Source organism: Pectinophora gossypiella, chromosome 4 (genome assembly GCF_024362695.1).
Source record: "Pectinophora gossypiella chromosome 4, ilPecGoss1.1, whole genome shotgun sequence".
Lineage (NCBI taxonomy): Eukaryota > Metazoa > Arthropoda > Insecta > Lepidoptera > Gelechiidae > Pectinophora > Pectinophora gossypiella.
Genome location: NC_065407.1, coordinates 2020241 through 2044896, shown reverse-complemented (window position 1 = coordinate 2044896; position 24656 = coordinate 2020241). Strand labels below are relative to the sequence as shown.

General features: G+C 38.9%; 1 protein-coding gene and 1 pseudogene across 2 annotated transcripts in view; one reads left to right on the top strand and one right to left on the bottom strand.

The window, feature by feature from the left end:
• Window positions 1-24656, top strand: part of LOC126366205 (sorting nexin-25) — a 278282-nt gene that overhangs the window by 116393 nt on the left and 137233 nt on the right. The gene's annotated exons all lie outside the window — the stretch shown is intronic.
• Window positions 12424-23904, bottom strand: LOC126366412 (uncharacterized protein K02A2.6-like; annotated as a pseudogene).

Sequence of the window (24656 nt, the reverse complement as noted above, 5' to 3'; positions counted from 1 at the left end):
ACATTTATTACCAAGTTTACAATAATAGATAACTATTAGTAGCCTCATAAGTCCGGCCAATTAGTTGCGGCAAATCTGTAATAAATCACGTTTTAAAAGCACTATTCTATAGGTTTTGATTCCCCTACGAAATAGTAGAAAAACGAACATAATACCTCCACGCGTTCCCGAAGAAAATGCTCTTGACAGACAGACGGACAAACGGACAGATGGACGGGCAACAAAGTGATCCTATAAGGGTCCGCTTTTACTCCTGAAGCACGGAATCCTAAATACGGTCTATAGATAAGTCAACGTGTGTGGCAAAGTTCTTACAAGGAGCGAATTCTTAGAAAATAATTCAATTGTGATTTCCATCACGAACTGTCAGCAGACATCTGTCTTTGAACGTATCTTCAATGGAAAAAAAGATAGGTAGCTACGTATAAAAAACGACGCTGATAAAATGTGATAAATGACGGAAAGGAAACAATGAATATTTAAAAGTAACGTTTAAAAATAATAGCGTAAAAGGAAATAAAATGCGAATATCTTAGTTACTTACAGATGAAATTACGCGTGAAATTTTGCGTTACGTAAAACAGTAGTGGAATCGCGGCTGGGTTTTTAACCCGACTGCGGCGAAGCAAAAGGAGAGTTATATGTTTGACCGCTATGTATGTATATATGTAATTTCAGAGATATATACCTAGTTTCTAATTTCATACTTTTTAGAGCGTGATTATTTAGTAGTCGGGTTTTAGTTTTTAAACTTATATTTTTATTGCAACATTTGAAAGGTTGCACGCATTCACACAGAAGGATATATCCTCACACAGACACCACACACATATGTGTGTGAGAGATGACGACTGACAGACATAAATGGCAGAGGAATACATGTCATGCCGACCCCACCAAGAGTGAATAAGGGCAGGATGATGATGATAATGCACTCATTCACACATATATCTTCGCAGCGCTGTTTCATACAAACTCCCGTTTCCTGGGATTAGGTGGCAACTCGCCCACTCAATACCTACGGGCGAGTTTACACTTCTTTTTTTGTAGTCTACTCGCCTGGATGGTTTCATGAGACTGGGCCAGTTTACTCCAAATGAAAAATTAAAATGTAATTTGGTCCTAAAATGTTGTATTATAACATATTTTCTAAGTGAGAGATGACCAAGTTACCAACTACAAAAAATATAAAATGTGTAAAATCAATATAATAATCGGATAAATGGCGCCGGCGTCGGCTTGATGACGATATCGATCTGAAACTTCGCATGAACAGGATGAGGAGTCTAATGGTGAATACGCCTGTCCTGGCTTGACAGGAGCTAAGGTTTGAAGTACCATCAGTCATATAGGTTTTCGATTTAATTTTCTATCTGCGTAAACTCGCCCGCGGGCCAGATATAAAGTGGACGACTTGCCACCTAACGTATCCCCGGGCCACAAAACTCACGTCACCGTCTGTATGTACTTTGAGTTTTATTTTCGTTTAAGGCGCTTTCAGATTGGTAGGTACACTAGTACTCCCAGGCGTCTCACAGCTTTTAGAAGTACATCGGTTACCACCGCCACTAAGAAGACATCGTAAAGAGATTTCCAAGCACTAACAGCTTTAAAATGTGCCACTTTCTTCGAAGACATTTTCAAACTTATTTTCTGAAGGAACTTCAACTTTATATTAGCAGTATGGCATTAAATCCCTCAAGAAGACTTTAAACTGAACGAAACATATCGAATACCGAAAGTTCCGAAACATTCTCTATTCTTATATTTACGTAGTTGCTTTTAGCTAAATTATAGATCAAACTTGGCATTATCTTGATTGTAGCTAAGCCTTAACGAAACCAAAAACCAGATATATTTTTTTCTAATGTCTTTTCTTGTTTTTTTCTGTTTGCTACCGGCTCTTATTACGAGAGAGAGACGTAACAGAAAAAACTTAGCTACGTCGCGTAGCATTCAGCTACAAATCCGCGTAGCATTTAGCTACGAATCGTAGCAAAAGGGAGTATGCAACTTTTAGATCACTTCTCGACCAGCTTATTATACAGTACAGAACAATGCTCTAATATTAAACATCCATTTGCCCTAACAGTGCGCAAAATTAGGGCTTCTTCTATCATGTGGGCTGCGTGAGGTGGATTACCAACCTCATCAACCCTGTCAGGGTTATTATTGATCCGCCAAAGGCCCCTGACATGGCTCATGTATCGACTTACTTACTTACATCAGTAAGTTACCGGGACCAACGACTTAACGTTCCTTCCGAAGCACACCACAGCACAGCTCATCTTACTCTCGGACAATCAGGTGATCAGTCATGTCCTAACCAATCACAAAATTATTTTTGTGGTATGTCCCCACGGGAGGAGCCTAACGCTCAACCACTGGACCACAGAGGTCGTTATAAAGTTATGGCTAATATACGGTTTAAGAAATTTATTACTCCAAAAGAATACAATTCACTTAACTATAGAAATACAAAATACCTTAAATTAAAATTATCTTAGTAAGTAATGGATGAACGCGTAAATGCTATTAGTGGTAAATAATTTTTAAGGTTACAATAGCTCAGAAAATCACTATGAGACAAACAAAATGGGTTATAATAAGTACCTGCATTATATATAATAAATACTGGTTTAGTGCCACTACCTACTGTACCACAAGACTATGTTATCTTGGCAAGAATGCGTGGAACTAGAGACCCTTGAACAATGTCACATGCTAAGGTGGCCAAATAACTTGTAATTAAGAACATTCGCTGTGTCTAAAGGTTAGGTTACACAGTGCGAGCTAACATGCGAGATGACCGAGTCAGTTATAGAGGTGCAGCTACTACGCACGTGTGACCGTATCAAACGAGTTACTGTCATGTGCGAGCGGGACAGTTGCTCGCGTTCGAGTTATTTCAAAATTTTTTTGTTTTTATTCGCTATTTGCCTTCCCCCGCCACACCACTCGCACGCCGCTCGGTCGTCAACTCGCACGATTTTGCAAAATGACAGTAGCTCGTACGGTCACGAGCATTAATATATGTATACACTTTGGTACCATGTCACATTAACTTTTTGGACAAATTGAACTATAAGTCTCACTAAATGTCAAATATGTTAGTGCGACAGAGTCCTAAAGTGGGTACATTATATTGCTCATGACTGTACGCTCGGGCCCACGACGGGTACAGTGTTTCTTGTTTGGGCGACATGATACAAACTAATTATACCAGTACACTGGTATAGTAGCTGTCTTCTGCGACGCCAGCAGTTTGCGTAGTGTGACCGTGCGAGGCGAGTCGAGCTACTGTCATACGAGTACACAGGCACAGTAGCTGTCTATTGTCACATCAGCTGCTCGCACTGTGTAACCTAACCTTAAGTTTCGGTGGTATATTAGCGCCATCTACTAACCCGGGACGAACTAAAACTTGTCTCCAACTTTTAATTACTTCTTTGAAAACTATTAAGAGAATAAACAGTTTACAGATGCTTAGGCCTCCAGCAAGGCGTAAATGAATAAATTAACTTTGTTTGTAACAATTTTGTAAAGAAAACAAACTTATTAAGGCGTCAGGGTAAAAACGTCAAAGTTATAATTACATAATTTTAATAATAGAAATAAGGATGTTTTTATTAAGATGGTAATTCGTTTTTTTAACAGAAAAAGAACACATTTTAATAGGAAAAAAAACTACAATGTATAAACATTTACGTTCTGTTTAAATATGTAATAGATTGTAGTATTTGTTAAGGTTCGATGGAGCGAGTAGTACGGAGGTTGACGAAGTTCGTAATCCACCTCACAACCCATACGATAGAAGAATATTATGATATAAACTTGGTAGTATTAAATATAACTACTAGTTCAGTACAATTAGTGACTGTATTTTAATGAAATGAAAATGAAATGAAATGAACTAATTTACTTAATGTACTTGGTTATCATTTGACAATATGGAGGTTGTGCTTGTGAGAGTGTTGAGACGTTCATTAGCATAGTGATGTTACATATCAGTCGAGATTAATCGATCGATTCTTATGTAACACTAGGTATGTAGCTAAGCTGCATCGTTTAGGACATGAAATAGGTCCTAAAACTCTCGTTATGCTGAATATGTCATAAAACTCAACCAAGATATTATAGTAGTCTAACGGGTACAACGCTTTATAGGCTATTAGCTAGCACTAACGGCCTCCGTGGTCCAGTGCTTGAGCATTAGGCTAACGATCCAGAGGTCCCGGGTTCGAAACCCGGTGGAGAAATATCACAACAATTACTTTGTGATCCCCAGTTTGGTCAGGAAATTACGGGCTGATCGCCCGATTTTTCGAGGGTATAATCGCAATAAAAACACATTAATGTATGATTTAATGTATTAATGTACTTATTGTTCTTGTACTTTTTTCAAATAATTTCTAGTATAGCTCCGTATCGTAATCCTCTGCTGGATTGGGAGTAAAGAAAAAACATAGAATGCATTCAGCTGCCTATCTTCTCGTGCATGTCGTAAAAGGCGACAAAGGGACAGCGTCCTGTCGAACATGATGAATCATTTGTAAGGCTGATCCCCTATTGTAATACGGTTTATCATTTAAAACTATGCCTATGTACCAAAAGTGGCTGCAAATAGTTTCTTGATTATTTGTAGTTCTGCCCACCCTTTCGGGGAAAACGGGCGTGAGTTTATGTATGTATGTATGTCTATACCTTAACTACGCAGTTGAAACTGGCGTATCAAAACATAATTTCAACATAAATATGTTTCCAAAAATAACTCATTTTACGGCCCTCAGACGAAGGGCAGAATACTGGAATACTTATCGTTCCCGAGACCCCTCTCAGCTCCTTGACATTTTTGACCTCATTGTCTAAGAAGTCAATCACTTATCAACCCACAATACCTTCACTGAATAACATAAATTTTAATTATCTGTTATTAATCTTACGAACTATTACGAGCAAAATCTTCGAGAAATCTTAGCTAGTACTTTTCATCAACTTTAATAAAGTAGGCTATCATAATCTCCCTAGCATTATCCCGTTTCTGACAGGGTCAGATTACCTAACCTAAAGATTCGACAGGTCCAGTTTTTTACAGAAGCGACTGCCTGCATGACCTTCCAACCCGCGAAGGGAAAACCAGCCCAATACAGGTTAGGTCACATACCTGCGAAAATGCATTTCTCGGGAATGTGGGTTTCCTCACGATGTTTTTGTTCACCGTGCACGTGATAATAATTTATGATCCAAACATGAATTCGAAAACAAATTCGACAACCATTGGTTTTGTGCTGGATTCGAACCTGCGACATCAAAGTGAGAGGCAAGCGTTCTACCTACTGGGGTACCTCGGCTCTTTAATAAAGTAGGCACTAGTACAAAATCTATTGGACAATCTATCATATTGCATGGACATAATCCGTGACTCTTGCGACATGCCCGGGATGATACGAAGGAGCTGAAAGCTTTTTAATGTTTTTCTTTATTTACATAACCAGTGAAGTAACAGACACATGACAATATTTTAAAAAACTAAAAAAAAAACATTAATTTTGCGACGGAAAATTCTACTTGATATCAACTCAGAATCATGGTCTGAATCATCCCTCAAAGTTTTCGTTACGATGTCACTGACACCCTGTATACCTAACCTACGTATATCTATCTATACAAATTATTATTGTTTTAAGGAGAAACTATCGTTTAGGCCTGGTTAAAGGTACTCTAAATTAGCTTATATGAAGACTGATGAGAATGAAAGAAGCGAAAATTGTGTGTCAGGATCTTAATAAGTGGAATTCCTTGTCCTCCGCCTACCCCAACGGGAAAAAGACGTGATGTTTATAAGTAAAAATGACCTTGTTATAAATATGACTTAGATAATGAGTAGTGACGTATCAGTAGATATTCGGCGCCAGAAATCTTGCTTAGGTCATCCATCGTTCATAGCGGCGACAGGACTTCCTGGGGGCTGCATTTCCTGTCACATCTGTGATGGATTATCACTAGCCATCATTAAATTATATTAACATTTGAGTACGTTATCGCTTATAAATTACATTCAATCATCATCACTGATAGGGTAGTTTCCAGCTAGTCAAATCAGTTACTTTTTACTAAACGTCAAAACACGCTATTCGTATGGAATTTGTACGAAAAAGCAACCTGTGACGTCATAGAAAATCGTGACAAAATGTCGCACTTATTATTACATTTTTCTTTATTAAAATTCATAAATAAGTTAAATAAAAAAAAACCTTTAGAGAGAGCCACGCTCTTGTCGATGTAGCATTCCTCTCCATAAATAAATTGTGAAGTTTACTAACTTCAACAAATATAAAATTGTTGAAATGGAACGCAATGCTAGTTTTTAGTTTCTATTTTCGTCACTTGTGGCCAAAGCTTGTGACGCTGCGCTGCTGCTCTTCCCTCTTTTTGTGTGTCAAACCAACCGTTGTACATTTTCAATTTTGTGTAATAATAATTATATAAACATAAACAGCCTATATACGTCCCACTGCTGGGCACAGGCCTCCCCTCAATCAACCGGAGGGGGTATGGAGCATACTCCACCACGCTGCTCCTCTGCGGATTGGTAATAATAATTATATACTTACCGAAAAATAAATATATCTTTTATTCACGCCATCCAAATCACAACAAAAATCCATAATTTTCTATAAAGACGATTTAATTGTCTTCAAAAGTGGTTCTTAAAATAGTTCTTATTGAAAGGTCTGATATAGTCCGTCAATGGGAACGCACATGCATACATTTTAAAGTCCGATGGCCGTTTCGATTACACAGTACTGAGAAAAATGGATAGGCAAATCAGCCGGGAAATCTCTTCTGCAACTACGAGAAAATCAGAAAATGCAATGCATTTCGATGACAAATCGAACTTTTAAATAAAAACAGTAGTAGGTAAGTCATATGTTATAAACGTAGGTACCAACTCGACGGTGAAATGTTGAAAAAAATCCAATGCACTTTGATAAGAAATCGAATTATTTCGACGTTAACGAAGGTCCGATGCATTTCGATGATAAATCGAACTTCAAAATAAAACAACTCGATTTTTTATTTCACTTGGTACTTAGTTACACGATAAATTTAATACCTAAATAATAATTATAAAATTTATTGATTGTGTAAAAAGTACGTAATTGAATACGTTTGTAGGTTACTGGTTTCTGAACTAGGCTGAGCTGAAATTAATATAACAAATTGACAACAATAAAATTCAAAGACAAAGGAAAAGGCTTTTTTTAATTATTACGAGTACAACTAAATTGTGGAATTGCAATAATAAATCTTATTTACAAATAGACACAGTTCTGTCTCGTCACAGGGCACACCTTGTAAATAACTATTTCCTTGCAGTGAAGCTATTATTAAATCCTTAAAGCTGATTTCCAAACAGTTTACTATAACAATATATTATACAACAAAAAGGCTGAGCTGTAGGCCATCTACGGGGTCCACAGGTGGCGGATAGTGGAACGGCCATCAGATATGATGGTTAGCTGCGGATATAAAATTAAGCAGTCCCCGACCAAACAGCGACAGGATTAGCAGAACGTAGTGGGTAGCTCACTGGGACGGGCTAACCTTTAAAATGCTACTTAGGTTCTATGACGATCTTGTGACGTAGCGAGTAGACGCCGCTTCTTCAAAAGCGCACCCCTGATGCCGGGCAGCAGCGGTATCAGTATTGGTTGGAGGCCGAGGAAATGGATTCTGGTAGGGCTCTAGCTAGAACATTACCATTGAGATTGGTCGGTGTACTGCGGAACGGAAGGCGATTGGGGCAACCACCGTTCTACACGCCCTATCTATGGAGTAATGAAGGCGATTACTCCACCGACAAGAGCGCAGCTCTTAAATAAAGAGAGATACAACAAAAAAACACACTCGACGTAGAGGGAAAATAAATCGAACGCGACGTCACGCCACTCGCCGTGGCGGGAATCACCGTTCGGGGAGTCGCTGTCAATGCCATATTTCTAAAATAGGAAGGACCAAAATAAGTTAACCCTATGTTGATACGAGTACAATTGAATTCATTTGTCTAACTAACTGATACATATTTTATTACAAATTCCAATATTTGTCTATTCTATTCCGCAGTGGCCACTAGCTTGAGGCCCGGGGCCACAACTTTAGGGCCTCGCCGTAATGTAATCCCTCTGTTTACTGTATTGTAAACCAGTTTAAACGTCTGTATCTATGGGTATATTTGTATACCTATAGAATTACTTACTCAGAACTTTTCCATAGATGTGATGAAATTCTTGTTTATAATATACAGGGTATTAGTGACATCGTAACGAAAACTTTGAGAGATGATTCAGACCCGGTATCTCTTCTCATTATAATAAGCAATTTACGTATGGGTACAAATTTTAACAACCCACGGGCAAAAATAAGATTACACTTAAAAAAAAGCTTCTAAACTCATCGAAACTTTTTACGCAATTTTTATAAGAAATTCGTACTTCATTTCATAAGTAGCTAAGTACCTATTTATTTTCCTTATCAATTTTCGATGATGTTAATCGTAGCTATTGTTAAACTTAAAAAAATATTTTACGTAGTTTGATAACTTTGCACATGTTTGATCTAAGATAGGTATTACATCTATCCACCATTTTTTCGTCAATCACAACTTTTTATTCAAACATAAATAGACCTTAATATTACTGGGGGTTAAAATGGCCACATCGAAGCAGACCATCTAAAAAAGCTATATTGCAATTTGACATTTGCGCATATAAAAGTGGGCAATGCAAACAACAGTATAATAGCAATAAGTAATTAGCGATAAGCCAGATTGTCCGCTTATGATGCACTGGGTACATGCACATATGCATGTGCCTAGTGCATCAGGCGGGCCTGGCAAATATTTAAATTAAATTTTGTTTTGTTTTGTCACTACTAACATAGTTTTTTAAGTTTTTGTAATACTTACAAATATGGGCATATGTCTGAAATAAAATTATTTTATTTTATTTATTTTATAACAATAAATTGCTTTCTTAGATGAATTACTTCGATGTGGCCATTATTGCCCCCCCTGCACTGCGATCGTTATTTGTAGGGTCGTAATAATAATAATAAAAAAGTTTATTTAGGTAAAATCTACGACACACATATACATTTACAACATTAAAATATACACACATAACATTAAGAGTGAGTGAGTGAGTGAGTGTCGTATGCTGATTGACATCGCAGTTTAGTAATAATAAGGTCGAATTTTCTAAACTTCGGCGGCAATAACGTTGTCTATGGTGTGATCATGGTATTTCCACGGTATTCCATCAATCAGCTGAAAGTAAGACGATCCGTGCTTCGCAAGGCACGTTAAGCCGTTACTACTTACTGATGTAAGTAGGTAGTCGTTATACGAGTCATGTCAGGGGCCTTTGGCGGCTCAATAGTAACCCTGACACCAGGGTTGATGAGGTTGGTAATTCACATCGCAACCCACACGATAGAAGAAGAAGATAATAAAGTGGTGAACCATATCATTGTCTATAATGGCCGAACTAACTGTGTTAGTGGAAATGACACTTAAGATACTCATTGGTGCAAGATCGGTGCAGCCAGTGACAAACATGACTACAGTGACTCTTTTTGCGACATAGTTCTAAGTATATACATACTTATTGTTAATGATTTCGATAGCTCACGACTGTAAATCCAAAAGGGTTGCCTTGTCGGGTTGTGAGCACTTTAAAAGATGGAAAAGGGAAACGGACTCACGTGTGATGAGGCTCTGAACTTGTCTTGGCTGGAATGCTGTTCCTGAGGGGCGCCCCTTATTACTTGTTCACGGTGAAGTTTAGAAGCTGGAGATGGTCACTTAGGTAGTTTTTATGATTTTTTAACACAATATGTTATGATGTCCGTATGCACACTTGACGACCGCTTTGAAGAGAGCGAAAATGGGTCGTTGGGACGAATGAATGGATGTATGGGAATGGATATAGGAAGAGCGGGAGATTTAAAGTGCTAACTGATAATTGATTACTTAACACTTATACCTATATATTTAGTGACTACAGGTCGAGTGAGAACCCTCAGCGCTCCCAATTTGTCCGGCCAAGAAGTTAATACCATTTACGGCAAATCTCATCATCAGCCGCACGACGCCCACTGCTGGGCACAGGCCTTTCCCATGGATCTCCGCGACGATCGGTCCTGCGCTACCCGCATCCAGCGGCTTCCCGCGACCTTCACCAGATCGTCGGTCCACCTTGTAGCGGGCCTACCCACTGAGCGTCGTCCGACACGTGGTCGCCATTCTAGAACCTTTCCATCGGTTCTCCTCGCTATTTGTCCTGCCCACTGCCACTTCAGCTTGGCAACTCTCCGAGCTATGTCGGTGACTTTAGTTCTCCTGCAGATATCCTCATTTCTGACTCGATCGAGCAGGGAAATCTACAATAAGTCGAATAGGTGGACAATACATCCCTATCTATTTTATAATAGTAGATATAAGCGATATAAATTTTCAATATGTCCCGCATTTCATCTATTAGCTCGATAGAGAGATAATCCTTCTTTCAAACCTTATATGAAAAATATTACTTTTCATCTCATCTAACGTCAATGTTTAAAACATAAAATGGCGTTCATATATATTCTTTACATATTATAATGCTCATAAGAAGCTGATCACGTGAGTGTTTCCCTTTTTCTTTAAGCTGGGCTATTTTCAGGTGTATAGGGACAGTGCAAGTGGTTAGGATTCTTCCTTTCCTTCGTATTATTCTTTTTCATATTTATTTTTTCTTTTTTTTACATTCTGCATTAATGTGTATCAAACACATAAGATGGACCTTCGAGCCGGATCATATGTTTCGAAAAACAAACTGTGCGTTAACACAAAATTAATATATCTACGTACGCAGGGTACAGTCACGAGCAATATCATGTACCCACTTTAGGACTCTGTCGCACTAACATATTTGACATTTAGTGAGACTTACAGTTCAATTTGTCAAAAAAGTTAATGTGACATGGTGCCAAAGTGTACATATTAATGCTCGTGACCGTACGTACGAAAAACCTTGTAGAAAAGCTTAAAAATATTCAAGAATAAAATGAGCTCATTATTGGCTCTCCAGACTTACTACGCCCTTCGTCAATCATCCCGCGATTTTACTTCGAAATCATATAGAATTGAATATTTAGTAAAGGCACTGATTGCACCCATTTTCGAATTTCAATAACAATATTGAAAAGAATATATTTGAATTCATATATAAGCAAATCAACTATGTTTGAACTTTATTTTGAATACTTTTATTCTTAACTTTCGTAATAAAGCAGGGATGTTAGGGAGCTCCGTAACCGTTACCGAATATCCGATATATAAAATCACCGTAACGGAATCCGAAATAAAAGTTTCGGATAATATCGGATAGGGGCGGAGCCTAATTGAGACACGTTATGACGAGTTGCTTTTGACACACACACACCGCGCGCATTATTTGTTTTTCTTCTTTTGTCATCATAATTCAATATAACTCGTCGTTATAAATAAAGCCACGGTTTTTACTTTTGAAATTCCTTAAAAAAATATAATACGTAACCGAAATTATCCGAAACTAACGGATAATCCGAAATAATTTAGTATCCGTATCCGGCATAATAATAATCATTCTTAAATCCGTATCCGAAATTTCATATCCATAACATCTCTGTAATAAAGTAGGTACCTTAATATTGAATATGTACATGTAGGTAAGTACCCAGAGTAATTCATCATCGCTATGGGTATTAAGAAAAAACATATTTGATACGCTCTTCTCTTTCCTTATTCTGATAAATGTTATCGAATTTATGCGATCACGTGCTCTTGAATCCATTCTGTATTGAAAAGTGCTGTAATGGATATAAAATGGATACTTATTCTGAAGGTGAGAGCCCATAGAAGCATCGCTGACAGCATGTTGCTGCATACGGATCCAATAAAACTACGGTATCTCTCGTACGAGGGTTCTCGCAGAGAATATCACATCCCCTACGTGCTTATCTGCTAACAGAAAGGACCTTTCAAGTTTCGACACTACGTTTTAAGAGTATTGAAATTTACGAGTGTCCTATGAAGGCTTCGGCACACCGAAAGCTGGTTAGAAACAGCGCAGGTTGAGTGTCGGTCCGCGCGTGTTGTATTAACATCACATAAGCTCACGACTATATCCCAATTGGGGTAGTCGCCTTATGGTTGTCTGGAAAAAATCACTTTAAGCGATAAAACCGCCATGTACCTACCTAGTTAAGTCTTTTGTAAATATTTAAGTATATTTTGTATTTGTAGTCAGAGGTACATCCATCGTAAAATGTACTAAGTACGCACACCTTCGACCTTCGACTTCATGTAATAAACAAACTAAGTGCGTCGCACTAAAAGCATCAGTGGCAGGTGCGGCGTAGGCGCAGGTTAAGCGCGGGCTTTTAAAAAATATATTAATCAATTACAGGTCGTAAAAATATATTATCAATTACAGGTCGTAAAAACACACACGAGAATAAATAAATTAAATAAATAACTGAGCGCGATTGTAACGCGGAGCGTTTAAACTGTTCCAGCGCTGCTTCAGGTGTGCAGCAGACGAATGTTTGCCGGTGATGAGGTCGTGACAAATTTTACGCAAATCCAAAGATAGTGTTAGGTATGCAACGCAGGCGAGTAAAATGAAACACGGCTATTAGCACACTGACTCATTTATTGAGAGGCAACTAACTCGTCACAGACAAGAGGGTAGGCAGACATACATATATAACAATTCCTCCCCTTAGATAAACAACACTTTTTATAAGTACTACACTTTTACATTTTTATGAAACAGAAGAAAGAAAAGAAAAAAAAATTTTTTTTTTTTTTACATAAGTTATAGATTTAAACAAAAAAAAGGTCTATAATTCACCCTTGGAATGGGACGTAATGTCTTCCTTTCCACCTGTATAGACTCAGGCTGATCATTCTGATCGGTTTCAACCGCCGTGTCTGTAGCTTCCTGAAAGTTGTCATCTTCGGCGGAGTCATTAGAAGCAGGTGTACTAGGGGCTTCAATGTCTTGCAAATCTATCGCACAGTCCCATGTAGGTGAAGTCTCATGTCCTTTGTAAGAAACCAATTGATTTTTGTGTTTTTTGAACGTATGAGATGTAAAACAATCTTTAACCAAATACGTCACTTTACCTAATCTCTTCATTATAATGCCTTTATGCCAGGATACATGCTTGTTTACATCGTTTTTTTTATATAATACTTTGTCCCCCGTGGTAAAATTTTGTATGTTTGTTCCTCTATAAGCTTTACTCTGCAAACACTGTTTTTCGCGGACACGTTTAGCGAGTGAATCTGACGACGGTGTGTTTGCATCATTAATAAGGTCAAGACGGGAACGAAGTTTACGACCAAAAACCAACTCGGCAGGCGAAGACCCAGTTGTAGTATGTATGGAATTTCTATAATCATACAAATATTTTAACAAATTTGCATCCCTTTCTTTTGCATTATTACTTGCTAATATGCTAGACTTAATACCTTTTTTCACTATTTTTACAAAGCTCTCCGCCTGCCCGTTACTGGACGGATGATATGTGGGTGACGTCACATGCGATATTCCATTAATTTTACAGAATAATTTAAATTCCTGTGATACAAAAGCTGTGCCATTGTCGCTAACTATCGTGTGTGGTACTCCAAACCTGGACATAAATTCCTGCAATTTTATTACGATTTCTGCCGTCGTAGTACTTTTCATTTGATAAGCTTCGACCCATTTCGAGTGTGCATCTACGATAACAAAAAACATGTTACCGTTGATGGGGCCCAATAGATCAATGTGAACTCTATAAAACGGCTGTGATGGAAAAGACCATACAGCAAGTGGCGCGCGATTTGGAGACTGTCTAAGCTGATTACATATCTCACAACTAGCTATCATTTTTTCCACTGCTTCATCGACTCCTGGAAACCAAAATCTACTACGCATCTCAGCTTTGGTTTTTACTATGCCTAGATGCGATTTATGTAACTCGCCTAGTAACGTACCTCGTAAACTATCTGGTATTACCACCTTGTGTCCTCGCATGATGCAACCGTTTTCAAAAGATAACTGATTTCTACATTGAAAGTATTGCCTGATTTGTGCATCAGTTGACTTACGCGGCCAGCCGTTTACAATTAAATGAGCAACTTTTTTCAATGTATAATCCCGTTTTGTTTCCTCACTTATTTTGCGACGTGTTACGGGTAGATCTCCATCAATAACAAAGTTTACGTAAGAGGCTCGATCCACCATGCTATCGGCGGCGGCGCGGGCGGCCGCGCACGTGCCTACTTCTCCCGGCCGGTGTGACTCATCGTCGGGCAAGCTGGCGCGAGATAGGTAGTCGGCGCTATTGTCCGCGCTGCGTATGTACTCAATAACAAAATTATAAGCACTTAGAAATATTGCATACCTTTGCAATCTATTTGCAGATATTTCTGGAATTCCGCGGTATGGACCAAATATCGACAACAATGGTTTGTGGTCGGTTCTCAATACAAATGGTACCGACCTGCCATACAAATACTGGTGAAACCGGCGGACACCGAAAATTATTGCGGTCGCTTCTTTTTGAATCTGCGCGTAACGCTTTTCCGCTTTATTCAATGTTCGCGACGCAAATGACACTGGTCTCTCGGTTCCGTCGGCTTCTATTTGCGATAACACGGCACCTAACCCGGTCGGCGATGCGTCGACGGTTAGAATAATCTTAGCATCCGAATTAAAATGGGCAAGTACTTGGTCGGAGGCTAGATGTTTTTTTATTGAGTTAAACGCATTGTCGTGTTCAGGTGTCCAGCACCATTTACTCCCTTTCTGCAATAATGTGTACAATGGACTAAGAATAGAAGACGCACTTGGCACGAAATTGCGGTAATAATTCACCAATCCCAGGAAAGATTGTAATTTATTTACGTTTGTTGGTACGGGCGCGTTAACAATTGCTTTTACCTTTTCTGATGATTTTTTCAAACCGTTAGCATCAATTGTATAACCTAAGTATTGGACTTGATTTTGGAAAAATGCACATTTTTCTTTTTGGAGTGTTAACCCCGCGTCTTCTAGTCTCTGCAATACTGCATTTAGTCTTTGTAAATGTTGCGCCTTATTTACCCCTGTTACGAGAATATCGTCCAACATGCAGAGGACACCTTCCATACCCGACAATACACACTCTATAGCTCGCTGAAAAATAGCCGGAGCGCTTGCGAGACCGAAAATCAAACGTGTATATTTAAATATACCTTTGTGTGTATTTATTCAGGTGAAACTTTGCGATTCCTCATCCAGTTCAAATTGAGCGTAAGCTTGAGAAAGGTCTAATTTACTGAATTGCTGCCCTCCGTGCAATTTTGTGAACAATTCTTGTGCAGTGGGTAGGGGATATTGTTCTATAACTAGTTGTTTATTTATCGTTACCGAATAATCGGCACATAACCTAATTGTACCGTTGCGTTTCAACACTGGGACAATGGGCGAGGCGTACTCCGCGTAATCAACCGGTTTTAATATCCCTACCTGCACTAAACGATCGAGCTCCTTATCAACCTTATCTTTAAGCGAATAAGGTAACGGCCGCGCTTTAAAGAACATTGGCCTAGCGTCTTCTTTTAACTGCAGTTTAACTTTATACTTATTAAATTTCCCTAATTCCTCGGAGAAAACTTTTGGAAATTTTGCTTGCAATTGTTCAACAATTAGATCATTTTGTTCTACGAAATGTAACGGTAACATTTCTAATTTAAATACGGAAATAAAATCGCGGCCTAAAAGCGGTGGTCCGCCGTTACGTATTACGTAAACAATGAGCATGTGAGATCTGCCCGCGTAGCCTACCGTCAGCTGTACCGTGCCGAGGCAGTTAATACTATCCCCTGTGTAAGTAAATAACCGCTTGTTAGTTGACGTCAATGGAACATTACAAAAATGTTTTTGATATAATTGTTCGGAAATCGCAGTGACGGCGGAGCCACTATCTATTTGAAACTTCATACTCATGCCTTGTATAGTGATTATTTCTGTCATAGGTTCACCGTGCATTGTGCGAATAGAAAATAACTCACCGTCGTCGTCATCTCCCTCGCTCACGTCTTCGCGCAACAAATAATTTATTTTTTTGCACATACGTTGTAAATGCCCTTTTTCGTTGCACTTTTTGCATTTATACTTTGCAAAACGACACTCGGACGCACTATGGTTCTTATAACCACACACTGAGCACTGCATTTTGCTAACACTAGCACTATAGCCTTTAATCTTGAACAGCTGATCGTCGGTCGCCGGCGAGTGTGCCGGCGGCGCGGCCGCTGCCACCGCCCGTGCATTACGCACGGCGGTCGCAAGTTCTACCGCCTTTGCTAATGATAATTGCTTCATATCTTGCGCAAACAATTTTTCTCGCTCCGGACCCGGTAACATGCCCATCAAGAAACGGTCAAGTAGTGCCTCTTCTACGCTTTGGAACTGGCAGTGAGCAGTTAAACCACGTAGTCTCGCTGCCCATTGTGGGTAGGTTTCACCCACATTTTGCGTCGCAGCGTAGAAATTATACCGGTCACCAAAACCACTTCTTTTGGTCGTGAAATGCTCATCCAACAGCTTGATGATGTCATCGTACGGCACTTCTTGTAATTCCTTTGGCAGTGCTAAGTCCGCTGCGAGCTTGTAGCTGCTATCGCTGAGTGTGCTTAACAAAATAGCCCTCTTTTTCACCTCCTTTTCCACGTCGTTTGCAATATACCACTGGTTTAACCGGCTTTTGAACGTTCCCCATGTTTGTGAGGTATGGTCAAAAGTAGTCAAAACCCCGTAATTTGCCATTGTAACTTATTAAATCCTATGTGGGTAACTCGTCGCCACTGTTAGGTATGCAACGCAGGCGAGTAAAATGAAACACGGCTATTAGCACACTGACTCATTTATTGAGAGGCAACTAACTCGTCACAGACAAGAGGGTAGGCAGACATACATATATAACAGATAGGTCGGCAAATGGGACACCCGCTCGTCTGAGACATTTTGTAGGTACACGCGAGAAAATATAATAACGATGAAACTGCTTTAGTCGCGCGTGTTCAATACACTCGCATTTACTGTTCGCGTCACGATTTGCTTATCGTCTAGAGATGCTGTCAACGAGAACTGATTAGACGCGCCGTAGGCACTAGGCGACGGCTGCGACTGATTCAATAGTGTTGGAGTCAGTTGCTTTCTACAGGACATTTAATAGTCTGGAGAAGTTAGCATAGTTTTCGTTCACGCGAGTCTCTCTCAAATTCACCGTCTACAGGTAATAAAAAATCGTTTCATGCGGAAAGCCACGGGAGCTCCGTGGTTCCTTCGCAAGGAAAATCTGCACATTGACCTAGGTCTGCTAACCATTGCACAATGGCTCAAATTAGCTTCAAAACGTTTTTTCGATTCTGCTCCGCACCACCCAAATCCCCTGGTAGTTGCGGCTTCCGAATACATTCCGCTTAGGGATGGTACTGAAAAGTATCGGCGTCCGGAAGACGTAATATACGATCCCGACGACCCGATTACTCTAGCCATAGAGGCAGCCAATCAGCTCGCGACACCAAACACTTCAGGACCCCGATACCGACCCCGTTGGCGTGGTCGACGATTTCCCTCATTCAGCGCTTATCGCTATCGACCCGCTTGGGTCGATTAATTCTTTCAAATATTTTTCCTCTCAGACAACGCCAAGCCAAATAAGCCTCATTAAATGTCAAATATGATAGTGCGACAGGGTTCTAAAGTGGGTACATGATATTGCTCATGACTATACGTATACATTACATTTAACATAGGACAGAAACCACACGGTGACGGTCTACCACTGAACGGCGATACACCACGCCCTTCGGCCAAAACTCGTCCCGCGTGAAAGTATCAAGCTTGCTCGTCGATGCTTACACCACAAAAGCATAGAAGTTTGTGTTGTTATGTTATTATCCTCTCCTTATGAGAAGGTCAGTGTGGCAATGACACAGTGGCTGATGATCACGAGGCCTCCAAGGGTAGGTCGCAGACTTGACGACTTGCCAACTATATATCGACCCGGGTGACGGCCGCCAATCGGATCGTCAGTGTCAATAGCCACTTGTCACTCATAATCAATCTTGCATTCATAATCGAGTTATTTATAGGAACACTTTTTACTTTTATAAAAATCTTTCGATCACTATAGTGGGCCGTGTTATAGATAAAAAACCTTATTGATTGCTGCACAAATGAGTGGAATTCTCTGCCGTCTTCTGTATTTCCGAATGCATATAACCCGAGTGCTTTTAAGGCCAGAGTGAACAGGCAATTTCTGGGCGAGCTCGCTCCATCTTAGGCCTCGTCAATACCTTCGGGCAAGTTTAGGGCCAAAAAAAAGCAAAAAACAGCTAAAAAAAATAACAAAGAACCTGGAAAGCGGAACAAGCAAGCCGGTAACCACGGTGGTCTAGTGGTTATAGCGTTGGTCTCTTGGAGGTCCGGGCTAGATACTCGATGAGTTCTCAAATCAAAAAAAAAACACTTAGTAATCCCTAGTTTGCTTAGGACATTGCAATCTGACCATCCCATCATTGTCCGAAAGTATTTTGATCCAGGCTTCGAAAGGCACGTTAAGCTACTACTTCGGTACTTAATACATGAGCCAGTGGCCTTTGGCGATGCAATAGTAACAGACACCAGGGTTGGTGAGGTGGGTCATTGACCTAATGTGGGTCGTGTGGGTTGTTAGGTCAAGGCCCCTGACATGGCTTATGTATTAAGTACATGCAGGACTTCTCGCGTTTCCGGCTCGGTATGCATCAAGCTTAAGGCTGCGTTTTCATTGACGCGGAGTTGTGCGGAGATGAGCGGAGAAGTGCAGGAATCGATCAATCACCGTGAGGGAGAGAGTGACAGAGCGTCTTCGTTTTTCTCTCTCTCGAACGCTGTGATTGGTCAAATCTGCACATCTCCGCTCTTCGCAATGAAAACCCGGCCTTAAACACGTTTCGGAAAGCATGAAGGCAATCTTATACATTCCGTATAATGACGTTTTCCATTTCTAATGAATACTGGAGTGAACAATAACAGCGCAATGTTTATTTATCTTTTCTTTCTTTTACGAAAACTGGGTATTCCTTCCGTAAATATCTCCGGAAGGACCACAAAAGTGTTTCAGTGTCACTTCACAGTGTTGTCTCAAACAGTCTATTTAAAGTGGATGGGTTTTACGTTATAAAATATCTACTGGGCCTAACATGACATAACATAAACAGTCTTACGTATACATCTCATTTCCGGAGGGGATATGAAGCAAACCCCACGCTACTCAATTGCAGGTTAATAATGGGCCTAAATTCATTAGAAAACTACTACTTACTACTTTTACGTGTGTTCCGTCGTTTTGAACCGCAAGCGGTTCGGACCGCGGTGCGAATCGACTAATACTCTTTTTAAATTAGATTATTTTGCATATGGTTATTTCGCACCGCTGCGCTGTGGTATGACCGGCGGTGTGAAATGCCGCATTTAAAAAGCGCTCTTAGTCTATTCGCACCGCGGTCCGAACCGATTGCGGTCGTAAAAACAACTAAAGACCCCTTTTTACGAAACGTCAAAACGATACATTGGGTGTGACATCAATAAACGTGGTCATTGGTCAAACATCGAACTCTTTGTTATGTAATTATTTTAAAGTAGAAATTATTTAAATTGACTTTTATATCTAGATATAAGCGTTTTATAATAATCTTTATCTCAGAAACAGCCTATTATGTGAGTATTTTTAACACCAGGATAAGCGTTAAAATATACTTACTTATTTATTCTATATTTTTATACTTGATACATAAAGCTCAACAGTCTCATTTCCTGAATATGAGTGAAGTGTCGCTCAGGTGCGATCCTCGTAATGGCAGGCTTAGGTCTTGTCCCCGCGGCACAGCAACCGTACCGCGCGCGACGCGATATATATAGAGGGTTTCGACCAATAGACGCAGCGAATGCTGTCTACGCAGATATACGTCGTTTAGCTATTAGTTGATATAATTCGGTTGTTGTGCCGCAGTGGCTGCTTCCATACGGTTTATGGGTAGGAAAAGTCAACATTTTTGTGAAGTAAGGGAATTCCGTGAAATCCGGGATAGTCCTGTTCGGAGAACACGTGGCGTTTACGTCGTAGAGTAACGGGTTGAAATCCCGTATCGAGATGGAAATTTATGAATTTGACTTTCAAGAAATTCCAAGAAAACCACGACGTCATCAATAAACGAGTCGTCGTCGTTTAATTTTTATTAATAATATTAATTTTATTTTATTTATTAGGACATTGATAATTTTAATTTTATTTGATTTTATTTAATTTAATTTTAATAATGTAATCTAATCTAAAGTACTTATAATAATTTGAATAAACGAGGCCATTCGTCGTAGGTACTCTTTATTGTGATATCAATCAGATATCTATCATGATCCAAATATAAAGTCAAACTCAATTTGCCGTTTCTAGACTAAAATTAAAAACCCGTGTTTAATTTATAAAATGTAATTTATTTAGTGGATGACAAGGGATAGACTTCAAGTAGATATTTTAACTCTCAAATTGGATCCCGAAGGAGTAATCACATTAGTATAAATTCGTAAAATACTCAACCTTTGTGATTAAGGTAGTCGCGAGTGGATTTCTGTTTATGTAGTAATTATTATCTTGAAATCCGAGCCGTGGTAGCTCAGTTGGTAGAACGCTTGTCTTTCACTTTGAGGTCGCAGGGTCGAATCCAGCACAGGCCAAAACCAATGATTGTCGTATTAGTGCACAAATTCATGTTTGGATCATAAATGATTATCACGTGCTCAACGGTACAGGAAAACATCTTAAGGAAACCCACATTCTCGAGAAATGCATTTTCAGAGATACGTGACCTGGCCTGTATTGGGCTGGATTTTCCTTTGCGGGTTGGAAGGTCAGACAGGCAGTCGCTTCTGTAAAAAACAAGACCTGTCAAATCTTCAGGTTAGGTAAGCGGACCCTGTGAAAAACGGAATAATGCTAGGGAGATAAAGAGTAAATAATAGTGATCTTGTAGGCAGAAAAGAAAAGGAATTAGAATTTCAGTGCCATGGGATTCAAGACAGTTAAATGAGAAAAAATGCGATCATTCAGGCGTCCCCTTTGTAATACAATTTGGCGGGAGGACGGCGGGCAAAGACGGACGCTTTGCAAATTGTCTAACTATGACCGATGGGTATTCCAGTTTCTCTAAAAGCCAGCGCTTCCCATCAATCTTTTCATATTCTATAAAACTCGAAAGTAATTTCGCGCGAGTCCGTAAAAATTCTTCGCAATCTAATAATAAATAATCTATACTCGATTATGTACCTAACCCTACGTATATTTTGTACCTAGCCTGATATATATATATTGGGATGACACCAGGGGTGGTCCGGGTCAATAATACACTTCTCATCAATAATCTCAGGATTATCTTCACGAGCACCAAATGTTTATAATAATACATTTAGAGATTTTGTGAGCAAATACTTATTATTGTAAATGCTGTGGATATCTGAATAAATAAATAAGTATAATAAATTTAATAAATATTATCATAAAAAATATTAAATAATGTAATAAAAAAATAAATTACATTTTGCAGTGGATATTTTAAGGCTTATTAATTTTTGTGTTCCAAATTCAAATTTAAAATTTATTTATACTCGAGTAGGTATTGTTGAACAAAATATTATATCTCGGTGTTTCCAGGATTTTCGTCTCGTCCCGTTATTATATTAACATAATATAGGAAACGGCCAATCCTCCATGGCTATAAGTAATTATAGACGAAACTCTTTCTTGTTACGCAGCATCAAGCAATTTAATAATATAATTTCGGGTATAATTGACATCGACCTATTCTGTACAAGCACATGAACTGTAAGAAGACATATAACACAGCATCACTTTAGTGACTAGTTGGTTCCTCACTGTTACACCTATACCGGTTTAAACCACCGAATAGGTACATTCGTTTTATTATTATTTAAGTTTGTGGCATAAGCATGAACTTAATTTACATACAATTAATATTAATTAATTATCTGTTAAGCCGTTGGTCCCGGTTACTAATTACTGATGTAAGTAAGTAGTCGTTACATGAGCCATGTCAGGGTCCTTTGGCGGCTCAATAGTAACCCTGACACCAGGGTTGATGAGGTTGGTACTCCACCTCACAACACACACTATAAAAGAAGAAGAAGAATTAACTGTGGAGATTTTTTCGTCAGTTTTATACACTAATGTTATTTGTCTGTAAATCTTCCTAAAAAATAAATAAATAATTAAAAAATAAAATAAAAATAATTATTATACTTCTATGCTCGGCCCATATTACATAGAACTTGCAAATAAAGAATATTGAATATATATTGAATATTGAACTTAAACGTAGCTGGCTACGAATAGGTTATGTATGTATAGCACTATACACTGCCTACAGTGAGGATACAGCTAGGCGTGAAGCTATGTTATAACAATCACCAGTGCCTACTCAATTGCAATCGAAAAGGTCTGTCCGTTTGTTAACTTTGTCTAGTCATGTGAAAAGGCTTTCATGTTCACACACCCGATCCTAAACAATACAAAAAAAGAAATTGGGTCTTCCTTTTTTTACCGTGAACACGTGGGTACTTATCTAAGAAAATGGGGCAGTAATGTGTTTAGTTCAAAATTTAGTTGTTAATAATAAATAATAATAAATAAACAAATAAAGCTTTATTTTCTCCCACACAAACAGTTTAACAAACAACATAACGACATAACAAAGGCATAACTATAACATCTGTGTGAGAGACTGGTGTCTGTACTAGGATGCCCTGTATGACAGATCACCAGCCTCTCCACACTCCAAATCAGGTGCTAGGTATTTTAATATGTTTAAGTTACAGTTTGAATTATAGACTTTGGTCTGTTCGGGGGCGTAGTGTCGTTGAGTGCCAGTGGTAACGGCGATAGGCTTCAGCAATAGGCAAATTGTGAGGTAGAAAATAGAAAGTCCGGTTTACACACTGTAACGTCACTTTAATCCACACCAGACACAAATTTACAGAAGGAGAAAGCACAAGAGTCACAGAGAGGAAAGTAGAAGATAGAACAGTTCAAAGCAGCAAAGCAATTCAGCACGGCGAATACAAATAACATAAATAAAGAATCGCGTAAATCGCGTAGGTAGCATGCGAGCCGTCGAGTGGCACAGGTTCTGCGTCGGATCGGTACAACTCGACTGGCGTGCGCCCGCGCGCCGCGTAGGTATGGAGTACCTACGCGCTACGGCGCGCATCTTCACTGCTATACTGCGGATATCGCCCGGCTTTGCTTGTAAATAAATTATAATTATTTCGTTTTGTGTTTCTGTATGGTGAATGAATGAAAGTGTAGTGTGTGTGTTATGTGTGACTGTGTATTATTGTATATATTAAAATGTAAATTATAACAAGTCACCTACAAGACTGTATACAATAATAAGAGTGGGATAGTTTTTTATAAGTACCTATTAGAAATAAGAATTAATGAAAGGTACTTATTAAAGATTTTATTGGTTTTCATAAATTTAATAAAACCCGTAGGAGGATTTAGTCGATAGAGTTATTTTTTTCTAAACGTCAAAACGATAAATAAGATGACGTCATTGATGTATAATGTGTTACTATCATACATTTAGGTATAATAATTATGTTACTCTAGCCTCATTGGTAGTAATAATAATAAAACACTTTATTGCATACTAAAAAAAATTAAAAAAAATATTAATGATGAATATTTGATATACGCACCGGCTCTAAGGTCACTATCCATGGTACAACAAAACAAGGTATGCTCAATCCTATGAAAAACCGCCCTTGCTAGCCGCTTGATGGTGTAAGTATGTGCTCAGAGATAAATTATAAAATTCTAATCTAGAAATAAATTATTTCTAGATAGGTACTTATTTTTGGGTATCTACAAATAAATTATTTCTAGATGCAGGATACCTCGAAATGTAGGAGTTTGTACCTACTGCAGCTGTTTGCACAAGATTTTGTAGCTTCTTCGCTTATAAGTAGTTTTAAAGTGTACTTTTTGGATAACGGTGTAAGTACTAATCATCCATTAGCCTATGTACGTCTCTAAGATGGTCACAGGCCTTTCCTCAATCAACCGGAGTATGAAGTGTACTCCACCACACTACTCCAATGCGGGTTGGTAGAGGCTCTGGACGCGTTTGGGTAACTCATATCTCCCGAAGCACGGGCTCATCTTGCTACACAAACAAAGAACAGTGTCATCGTCATGTTAAAATCGTCGGTTGAATCCGGAACTCCAGATCATGATATATGTACTTACTAACGAAATTGTAATGGTTATTAATTAAAAAAAAACACACACACACACACACACACACACACCCATCACAACAACACACAACAAAACACACAACACATAACAACACAACAAAACACACAACACAAAAAAACACACAACACAACAACACACAACACATCACATTTTTTAATTATTATTTATCGACAATATCAGTAAAAATTGATCTTTCTCGTATCAAGTCCGTG